This window comes from Callorhinus ursinus, unplaced genomic scaffold (genome assembly GCF_003265705.2).
Source record: "Callorhinus ursinus isolate GAN/ISIS: 27379988/994484 unplaced genomic scaffold, GSC_fseal_2.0 scaffold73, whole genome shotgun sequence".
Lineage (NCBI taxonomy): Eukaryota > Metazoa > Chordata > Mammalia > Carnivora > Otariidae > Callorhinus > Callorhinus ursinus.
This window is the reverse complement of record NW_027397135.1, coordinates 2767226-2777433: the sequence shown is the minus strand read 5'-3', so window position 1 is coordinate 2777433 and position 10208 is coordinate 2767226.

The window sequence follows — 10208 nt, the reverse complement described above, 5'->3', positions numbered from 1 at the left end:
TCGGAAGAAAGGGCATGAGGTAAAAAGAAGGCTCACATCTATACGTAAAAATAGAGCCTTTTGTTGTTTTAGGAGAAATGATTTTTATCTTACCTCCTCTTTCTCAAAGGACAATGCTCAGTGTGTGACAAAAAGAAATAGAGAAATAGCAGTACTCTCTCTGAGAGTGGTTTGCCACTAAAAGTTGTCTTTCAATTACTTGATTAGAGAAACATGGAGGAAAAGCCAGATGTTGAGTCTTGAATACATAATGGAGAATCCCATTGCTCCCTCCAGTCAGAGAACAAGATTGCCAGATTTAAAGCCTGTGGGAGAGAGCCAGGGGGGTCAAGGCACAGGGAGGTCTGGCCCGGAGAGCCTGGATGATGATGACAGGATGGAGGAAATATCTGCACAGAACAGATACACCCTAAACAGTCATCATACATTTAGCATCTCTATTTGGGATGACCTCTTCTTATTAAAACACTCAGGCTCTCTGGGGAAGTTCATAGACTCAGGAGAGGTATTGCTTTGTTATAGACCAAAGTCGGAACTGTTACTTGAGGGTCATTGGGAATACATTACAAGGGCATCATCTGTTCCACTGTTTTCTTAATTTCCCCTGTATTCAGTGTTGACCAGGATAAAATCTAGACAGAAGGGTAATGACTACATAGAGCAGGGAACAGCTAGCTATTACCTTGCTCATTTGATGGATACAAACAGCAGTATCTGATATTTCTGGCCACAAAACATGTCTTCTGATCAAAATTTTCTAAATTTGTTTGCCCTGAAATGTCAGTTTATTAAAAATCCACTTCTACAAATTCTTATGTAGATACATAAAGGCTTTGAGTGTTAAGATTAGATGTAAAAAAAAAAAAGTCACTAAAGTGCAGACATTTTCTCCCCTTTCCTTTAGGTGAGAGGGAAAACAATATTTTCCTTTAAGTATATTAAAATTACAGCCAGTTGCCTTGAGCCAGTTGCAATTGCATGGGCCAAGCACTGACCAGAATGAGCATTTTTCATGCCCAAAATACTGATTCTGCTTGATTCTAAAGACACTATTACAACCTTGGATTCCAATAAATGTGCACATGGTCAGATTTTGAGAGCATTAATTTCTGATGATCCACTGGCCTCGATGAAGAGGGCATTATCTGAGGAAAGTCAGACTCTTTTCCATGAAAACATAATCACTCTCTTTGGTCATAGATAGAGCAAATTACCAGATATCAGTTTCCAAGTTTCAGCTTATTTGTAGACAGGCCTGAATTTATTTCATTGGAATATTCTGTTGAGGCCAAAGACCGGAGGGAAAATTATTTCAATCTCCTGAAAACAAACAAACAAACAAACACAGTCCCTGTGATGACAAGAAAATACACAAGAAGCATTTTCTCTCAAGCCTAGGCTAACATATGTAGAAAAGTGTTGGTGATTTTTAAAGTAACCTTATTCAGACTCATAATGGTTTGAGATCCTTGAATGATCCTTAGTATGTACAAAGGAAAAAAGGTGGGGAGGGGATAAAAACTTCAGGAGCCAATTGAAGTACCTTTAGTTGAAGTTATTACTATTACAATTCGAGATGTCAAATGCGAAGCAAATGTACCATTATGGGATAAATATTCACCTGTCATATAATTGTCCCCAAAATTAAGAGAGATTGGCTTATCTGTAAATGAAGAAACCATGATGACTGAAGAGCTTTTCTTGTTTTGTTTTTCTTTTAAAAAATTACTGAGCTACATTCACTATAACTTTGGCTTATGGGAAGGAGAACCACCTTGGTTCTGCCTCGAAATGCTTTTTGGACGCCTTCCTCACTCTCTTTTTATTCCTATACGTTTGGCATTTTATCATGCTTAAGGGTTTGGATGAGGCAGGAACCCGGAAGAGACGTTAAGCTGTATCACTCAATAAAGCATTCCCTGTTCAGCTTGATGCATGACCCTCTGAATCTTGGTGGAGCCATTCTTAGACTAGCAAGGTCCATCTGCCCTGGGATAGCAGTAGCCACAGAAGAGCCAAGACGGAGACCTTCGAGTACTGGGCCACATGGGCAAACTCCCTTGATTGGGAAAAAAATAGCTCAACCTTTAAAATTGGCCTGAGGAACAGCAGATCCCCAATGCATCCTTCGAAGTGCTTTCCACCTTTAATTTAGATATTTCAAGGGAAATTTAATCCATATGTTTTGGATTCATTTGGACTTAACTCATAAATATGCTTCATCAAGGACTGCCAAGCTCTGCATTCACTAGAATCAAGTAGTTTCATGGGACAATAGTGCAGACGGAGGAAATTTGATATCCAAGAGTCCATCACCCAAACAAGGAAAAGAAACCTTTAGGTTCAAACCACTGTCTATAAATTATCTTAGAGCAGTAATTTACCCTGCACCACTGTCATGGTAAAATAAGCCACTTATGACTGTGTGGGGTGCATACAAATGCACACACAATAGATATATATCCTTTCCCAGAGAAATATCACAACACATGATCTTTCCTGTCAGCAGTTTCGGAAAAGTTAACAACTCTAAGAAGGAAATAGAGGTTTCTACCTATTCTAGCAGCCTGTCAAAACCATATAGACTCTTCTCTCTCTGTCTCTCACTTTCTGTCTCTTGCTCTGTCTTTGTCACATACACAAGACCACTACTGGGACTCTGTCAGGTTACAGCCTGTGAATCTCTTTACCTTCTGTGTATCTCTAGTTGGCTACACAATTTTGACCAACTTTACTTTCTTCAGTTTGTACTGTAGAACATCACTTGCCCAATATAAAATGATGTTACATTACTGAATGGACTTTTTCCCAAACTAAATCTCTCTTCCTCCGAGATTTATTTTATGCCTCCCTAGGGGCCTGTGGCCTACAGGTTAAGGATCCCCATGTGTTCACTGCTTGGAATAATGCAAAGGACAGTGGTTCAATGAGAATAGTGTTATAGTCCCTCCTCATCATTTATTAATTTATTTTTACTTAAATGTTATAAATTCAAAATGAACAGCTTCTCCATACTTTTAAACAAATGCTGTCTTTCAGGGCAGTGTGCACTTTTAATATTCTCTGTCATAACATCTGTGTTGAGGAGTTTTAGACAAAAGAACAGGGAATTCATGGCCCATTTCCAAATCAGATCAAATATCTTGTGCCAATGGCACCTAATACCTCAAAGGATCTGAAGGCATCTAATAACCAAATACATTGAAGATATTAGAGAAGCCTCTGGCATGGTTGCTGTCTGCACATTCTCCTATTATAGAAAGTGGGGCGGGGTGGGGGGGTCGTGAAGGGTGATGTGTCAGATGGGATTCTGGAATTCACGCACACCGAATTCTCAACTTTCAGTGAGGATGGTCAATAGTGCCTCCTTAGACAAAACCCAGCCACGCAGGGTTAAGATGGCTTGAGCTAATGTTATCGATAGGCCATATTCCCTTATCATTTCCCACCTACGAGAGCACAGTAACAATTATGATGTCCCTTGGTTTGAAAGTGTGATGAAAAAGATGAATAATGACCAGATTGGACAACTATAAAACATTATGTAACTACATCTAAACTACACAGCATCTTAGACCAAATGTCCAGAGATTTTTTTACTTATGCAGAACAACAACATTACGTTTTTATCCCTTCACAGGGGAGGACTATACATCTTCTATTTCAAGATAGAGTAAGACAAGCAGGTTCAAAAAGGCGTAAGAATGGACTCAGATTGTTCCTCTTCTCTACAGGTGGAGCATGGTATCAAGGGATGCTCCTTTTCCTCCACTGTGCACTTTTACACTAGGAAATGCCACTAGTGAACTTTTGTGGGCCAACATGGTAACTGCACTTTGCCTACAACCCTAAATTCATCCTGGTGGAAGTGGCGATTGGTTGAGGAATAACAAGCCTTCAGGAAAAGAAAAGCAGAGACAATAGATGAAAGGGAGAAGAGAAACCAAGGAAGTAAAGAGTATTTACTGGTTTCCAAGCAGCTGACAACCACCAAATCCCTCTTCTGGTTTCAGTGCAAGACAAATAGATTCACAAGGAAGGAATTGTACTTCTTAGCACTGGACTGATGCAGTCTTAGCCTAAGCAGCCAAACTCTGTTCAGAACCTTGGCAAACCTACTTGGGTTGTTCCACCAGCCCTCTCTACCTCCCTCCCCACCCATAACCTCCAGACATCAAACTGTTTCTGGGCAGCTGACCTCAGTCCTACCCTCAGCCACACAAAGTAGCATTCTCCCCACTGCTCTATCACTTCACTAGTGTGGATGTCACCATCTCTGGTGGTTACACTCCTATTTCTTTCAAAGGGTGGTGTTAACTTTAATATGCTCCTCTGCCTGCCAGACTGATTTATTAAGTGATGGAGGAAGTGAGTGATTGGTTTACCAAGAAAGCCTGTTTGGCTTCTAAATCTTAATTTCTAATTTTTGTAACATTTCTGTAAGGTGGATAACATATTTATCTCTGACTGTTTCTTTATGTTTTAAATGTGACTGGAAGTGGTTTCCATTCAGCCTTGAGTAGGCTTCCCTTTTTAATCCTCAGAAATGCCCTAAATGATTAAGTGGGGTGGGAGCCCCTTGAAGTGGCTGTCCCCAGAGAGCAACTCTTATTACTTGCTATAAAGTACAGTCTAGGCTGTGAGGCACTCCCTTTAGTGTCTGCTTTCTTTCCCTTTTGAGACTTACCAAAAAGATGGGGCTTTCATAGAGAATGGTGCAGGCAGGCAAAGTAGTGGCAGAAGGAAAAAGGTCTGGGGAGTACTTAGCTCAGAAAAGAATGGGGGGGGCGGAGCAAGATGGCGGAGGAGTAGGAGGCCTGGATTTCGTCTGGTCTCAGGAATTCAGCTGGATAGGGATCAAACCATTCTGAACACCTACGAACTCAACAGGAGATCGAACAGGAGAGTAGCAACAACTCTCTGAACAGAGAAGCGACCACTTACTGGAAGGTAGGACGTGCGGAGAAGTGAATCCGAGGCGATCTTCGAGAGGATAGATGGTGGGGGAGGGGGCCTCCGCCGGCCGCTTCTGGCAAGTGCTAGAGCCGCGGAGCACAAAATTGGAACTTTTAGAAGCCGGCTCCGCTGAGGGATGTCGCTCCAGTGGCTAAGCGGGGAGTGGAACCCTCGCGGGACAGTGTGGTCTCAGGACCCTCGGGGTTACAGAAACACCGGGGGTGCCTGAGTGCGGCACAGCTCCCAGGGATCGGAGCGGGGAAGCCGGCTGCAGAGACGGAGCCGAGGCGCGGGCTCTCAGCTCGGGGTTGCCATAAACTGTGATCTGCGGCCCAGTCGGGCCATTGCTCCTCCAGCAGGGACCCAACAAGTGGCAGAGCCGGGGAGACTCCCCTTCCTTCCCTGGGAGGAGCGGCGCGGGAGCGCACCACAGGGATCTGCTGGGTTTGGAGACTCCACGAGGGGTCGGGTGCCAGAGATAGAAACGCTCGGTCACAGGCCGGATGAGCACGGAGTGCGGCCAGAGACCAGGGAGACGGGAATGACTGACTGCTTTTCTCTGGGGGCGCACCGAGGAGCGGGGCCCTGAGTTCTCAGCTCCTCCAGGCGGAGATTGGGAGGCCACCATTTTCACCCTGGTCCTCCAAAGCTGTACCGAGAGCTTGCAGGGAACAAAAGCTCCTGAGAGCAAACCGGAGCAGCTTCCTTAGCCCGGACCGACAAGGGCAGGGCAATTCCGCCTCCGGCAAAGACATTTGGGAACCACAGCAACAGGCCCCTCCCCCAGAAGATCAGCAGGAACGGCCAGCAAGCCAAGACCAAGTTTACCGATCAAGGAGAACGGCAGAACTCTAGCGCTAGGGGAATACTGGACATAGAATTCATGGCTTTTTTACCATAATTCATTAGTTTTTCTAAGTTAATTTTTTTAACTGTTTTTTTAATTTTTCTGTTTCCCTTTTTCAAACAACATCTTATCAATCCCTTTTTTAAAAAAATATTTTTTATTTTTCATTTTTAGAGTCATATTTTTATCCCTTCATAGTAGTTACCCTAATTTTTGGCATATATATATATAAGTTGTTCTCTCTTTAAATTTTGAGATACCATTTCTTCTAAGAGATCAAAATATACCCTAAATCACTAGTGTATGGCTTTGTTCTATTCTTCTGCCTGATCACATTCTCTCCCTTTTTTTTCTTTTTTTTTCTTTTTTCTTTTTCTTTTTAAATCTTCTTTCTTTTTAAAAAACAACTTCTTATCTTATCAGTTCCTTTTATAAAATCTTTTATAATTTTCATCTTTACAGTCATCTGCCATCTCTTCATTGTATCAACCCTTATTTTGTACATATATAAGTCTTTCTTCCTTTAAAATTTTAGCAGGCACTTTTTTCTAACAGAACAAAATATGCCCAAAAGCTAGTGTGTGGCACTGATCTATGCACTAGCCTGATCATATTTGACCATATTCTGTTTTTTTGTTTTGTTTTGTTCTCTTTTTGTTTGTTTTTAACTTTTTCTTTTTCCTTTTTTTTTTTCTCTTCTTTCTTTCCCTTTCTTGTCCCCTGGTTTCAGGTCTTTTCTGATTTGTATAGAGTATATTTGCTGGAGACATTGTTAACCTGTTACCATTCTGTTCTCTCATTCATCTGTTCTCCTCTGGACAGAATGACAAGATGAAAAAAATCACCTCAGCAAAAAGAACAAAAGGTAGTACTGTCTGCCAGGGACCTACTCAATACCGACATTAGTGCGATGTCGGACCTAGAGTTCAGAATCATAACTTTAAAGATAGTAGCTGGGCTTGAAAAAAGTGTGGAAGTTATTAGAGAAACCCTTTCTGGAGAAATAAAAGAACTAAAATCTAACCAAGTCGAAATCAAAAAGGCTATTAATGAGGTGTAATCAAAAATGGGAGCACTAACTGCTAGGATAAATGAGGCAGAAGAAAGAATCAGCGATATAGAAGACCAAATGATGAAAAATAAAGAGGCTGAGAAAAAGAGAGATAAACAACTACAGGATCATGAGGGCAGAATTTGAGAGATAAGCAATATGATAAGATGAAACAACATTAGAATAATTGGGATCCCAGAAGAAGAAGAAAGAGAGAGAGGGGCAGAAGGTATATTGGAGCAAATAATAGCAGAGAACTTCCCTAATGTGGGGAAGGAAACAGGCATCAAAATCCAGGAGGCACAGAGAACCCCTCTCAAAATCAATAAAAATAGGTCAACACCCCGACATCTAATAGTAAAACTTACAAGTCTCAGACAAAAAGAGAAAATCCTGAAAGCAGCTCAGGAGAAGAGATATGTAACCTACAATGGTAGAAACATTAGGTTGGTAACAGACCTATCCACAGAGACCTGGCAGGCCAGAAAGGACTGGCATGATATCTTCAGAGCACTAAACAAGAAGAATATGCAGCAAAGAATACTATATCCAGCTAGGCTGTCAATGAAAATAGAAGGAGAGATAAAAAGCTTCCAGGACAAACAAAACTAAAGGAATTTGCAAACACAAAACCAGCCCTACAAGAAATATTGAAAGAAGTCCTCTAAGCAAAAAGAGAGCCTAAAAGCAGCATAGATCAGAAAGGAACACAGACAATATACAGTAATAGTCACCTTACAGGCAATACAATGGCACTAAATTCATACCTTTCAATAGTTACCCTGAATGTAAATGGGCTCAATGCCCCAATCAAAAGACACAGGCTATCAGACTGGATTAAAAAACAAGACCCATCCATATGCTGTCAGCAAGAGACTCACTTTAGACCCAAAGACACCCCCAGATTGAAAGTGAGGGGGTGGAAAACCATTTACCATGCTAATGGACACCAAAAGAAAGCTGGGGTGGCAATCCTTATATCAGACAAATTAGATTTTAAAACAAAGACTGTAATAAGAGATGAAGAAGGACACTATATCCTACTTAAAGGGTCTATACAACAAGAAGATCTAACAATTGTAAATATCTATGCCCCTAACGTGGGAGCAGCCAATTATATAAGGCAATTAATAACAAAAGCAAAGAAACACATTGACAACAATACAATAATAGTGGGGGACTTTAACACCCACCCTAACTGAAATGGACAGATCATCTAAGCAAAAGATCAACAAGGAAATAAAGACTTTAAATGAAACACTGGACCAAATGGACTTTACAGACATATTCAGAACATTCCATCCCAAAGCAACGGAATACACAGTCTTCTCTAGTGCTCATGGAACATCTCCAGAATTGATCACATCCTAGGTCACAAATCAGGTCTCAAATGGTACCAAAAGATTGGGATTATTCCCTGCATATTTTCAGACCACAATGCTTTGAAACCAGAACTCAATCACAAGAGGAAAGACAGAAAGAACTCAAATACATGGAAGCTAAAGAGCATCCTACTAAAGAATGAATGGGTCAACCAGGAAATTAAAGAAGAATTAAAAAAAATTCATGGAAACCAATGAAAATGAAAACACAACTGTTCAAAATCTTTGGGATACAGCAAAGGCAGTCCTGAGAGGAAAGTATATAGCAATATAAGCCTTTCTCAAGAAACAAGAAAGGTCTCAAATACACAACCTAACCTTACACCTAAAGGAGCTGGAGAAAGAACAGCAAATAAAGCCTAAACCCAGCAGGAGAAAAGAAATAATAAAGATCAGAGCAGAAATCAATGAACTAGAAACCAAAAGAACAGTAGAACAGATCAACAAAACTAGGAGCTGGTTCTTTGAAAGAATGAACAAGATTGATAAACCACTGGCCAGACTCATCAAAAAGAAAAGAGAAATGACCCAAATCAACGAAGTCATGAATGAAAGAGGAGAGATCACAACCAACACCAAAGAAATACAAACAATTATAAGAACATATTATGAGCAACTCTATGCCAGCAAATTAGATAACCTGGAAGAAATGGGTGCATTCCTAGAGATGTATCCACTACCAAAATTGAACCAGGAGAAATAGAAAACCTGAACAGACCTATAACCACTAAGGAAATTGAAGCAGTCATCAAAAATCTCCCAAGAAACAAAAGCCCAGGGCCAGATGGCTTCCCAGGGGAATTCTATCAGACATTTAAAGAAGAATTAATACCTATTCTCCTGAAACTGTTCCAAAAAATAGAAATGGAAGGAAAACTTCCAAACTCATTTTATGAGGCTACCATTACCTTGATCCCAAAACCAAAGACCCCATCAAAAAGAATTACAGACCAATATCCTTGATGAACATGGATGCAAAAATTCTCACCAAAATACTAGCCAGTAGGATCCAACAGTCCATTAAAAGGATTATTCACCATGACCAAGTGGGATTTATCCCTGGGCTGCAAGGCTGGTTCAACATCCGCAAATCAATCAATGTGATACAATACATTAACAAAAGAAAGAACAAGAATCATATGATCCTCTCAATAGATGCAGAAAAAGCATTTGACAAAGTACAGCATCCTTTCTTGATCAAAACTCTTCAGAGTGTAGGGGTAGAGGGTACATACATCAATATAATAAAAGCCATCTATGAAAAACCTACAGCGAATATCATTCTCAATGGGGAAAACCTGAGAGCTTTTCCCCTAAGGTCGGGAACACGTCAGGGATGTCCACTCTCACCACTGCTATTCAACGTAGTATTAGAAGTCCTAGCCACAGCAATCAGACAACAAAAAGAAATCAAAGGCATCCAAATCGGCAAAGAGGAAGTCAAACTCTCACTCTTTGCAGATGATATGATACTGTATGTGGAAAACCCAGAAGACTCCACCCCAAAACTGCTAGAACTCATACAGGAATTCAGTCAAGTAGCAGGCTATAAAATCAATGCACAGAAATCAGTGGCATTCCTCTACACCAACAACAAGACAGAAGAGAGACAAATCAAGGAGTCGATCCCATTTACAATTGCACCCAAAACCATAAGATACCTAGGAATAAATCTAACCAAAGAGGCAAAGGATCTGTACTCAGAAAACTATAAAATACTCATGAAAGAAATTGAAGAAGACACAAAGAAATGGAAAAACGTTCCATGCTCATGGACTGGAAAAACAAACATTGTGAAGATGTCAGTGCTACCTAGAGCCATCTACACATTCAATGCAATCCCCATCAAAATACCATCCACCTTTTTCAAAGAAATGGAACAAATAATCCTAAAATTTGTATGGAACCAGAAGAGACCCCGAATAGCCAGAGGAATATTGAAAAAGAAAAACAAAGTTGGCGGCATCACAAT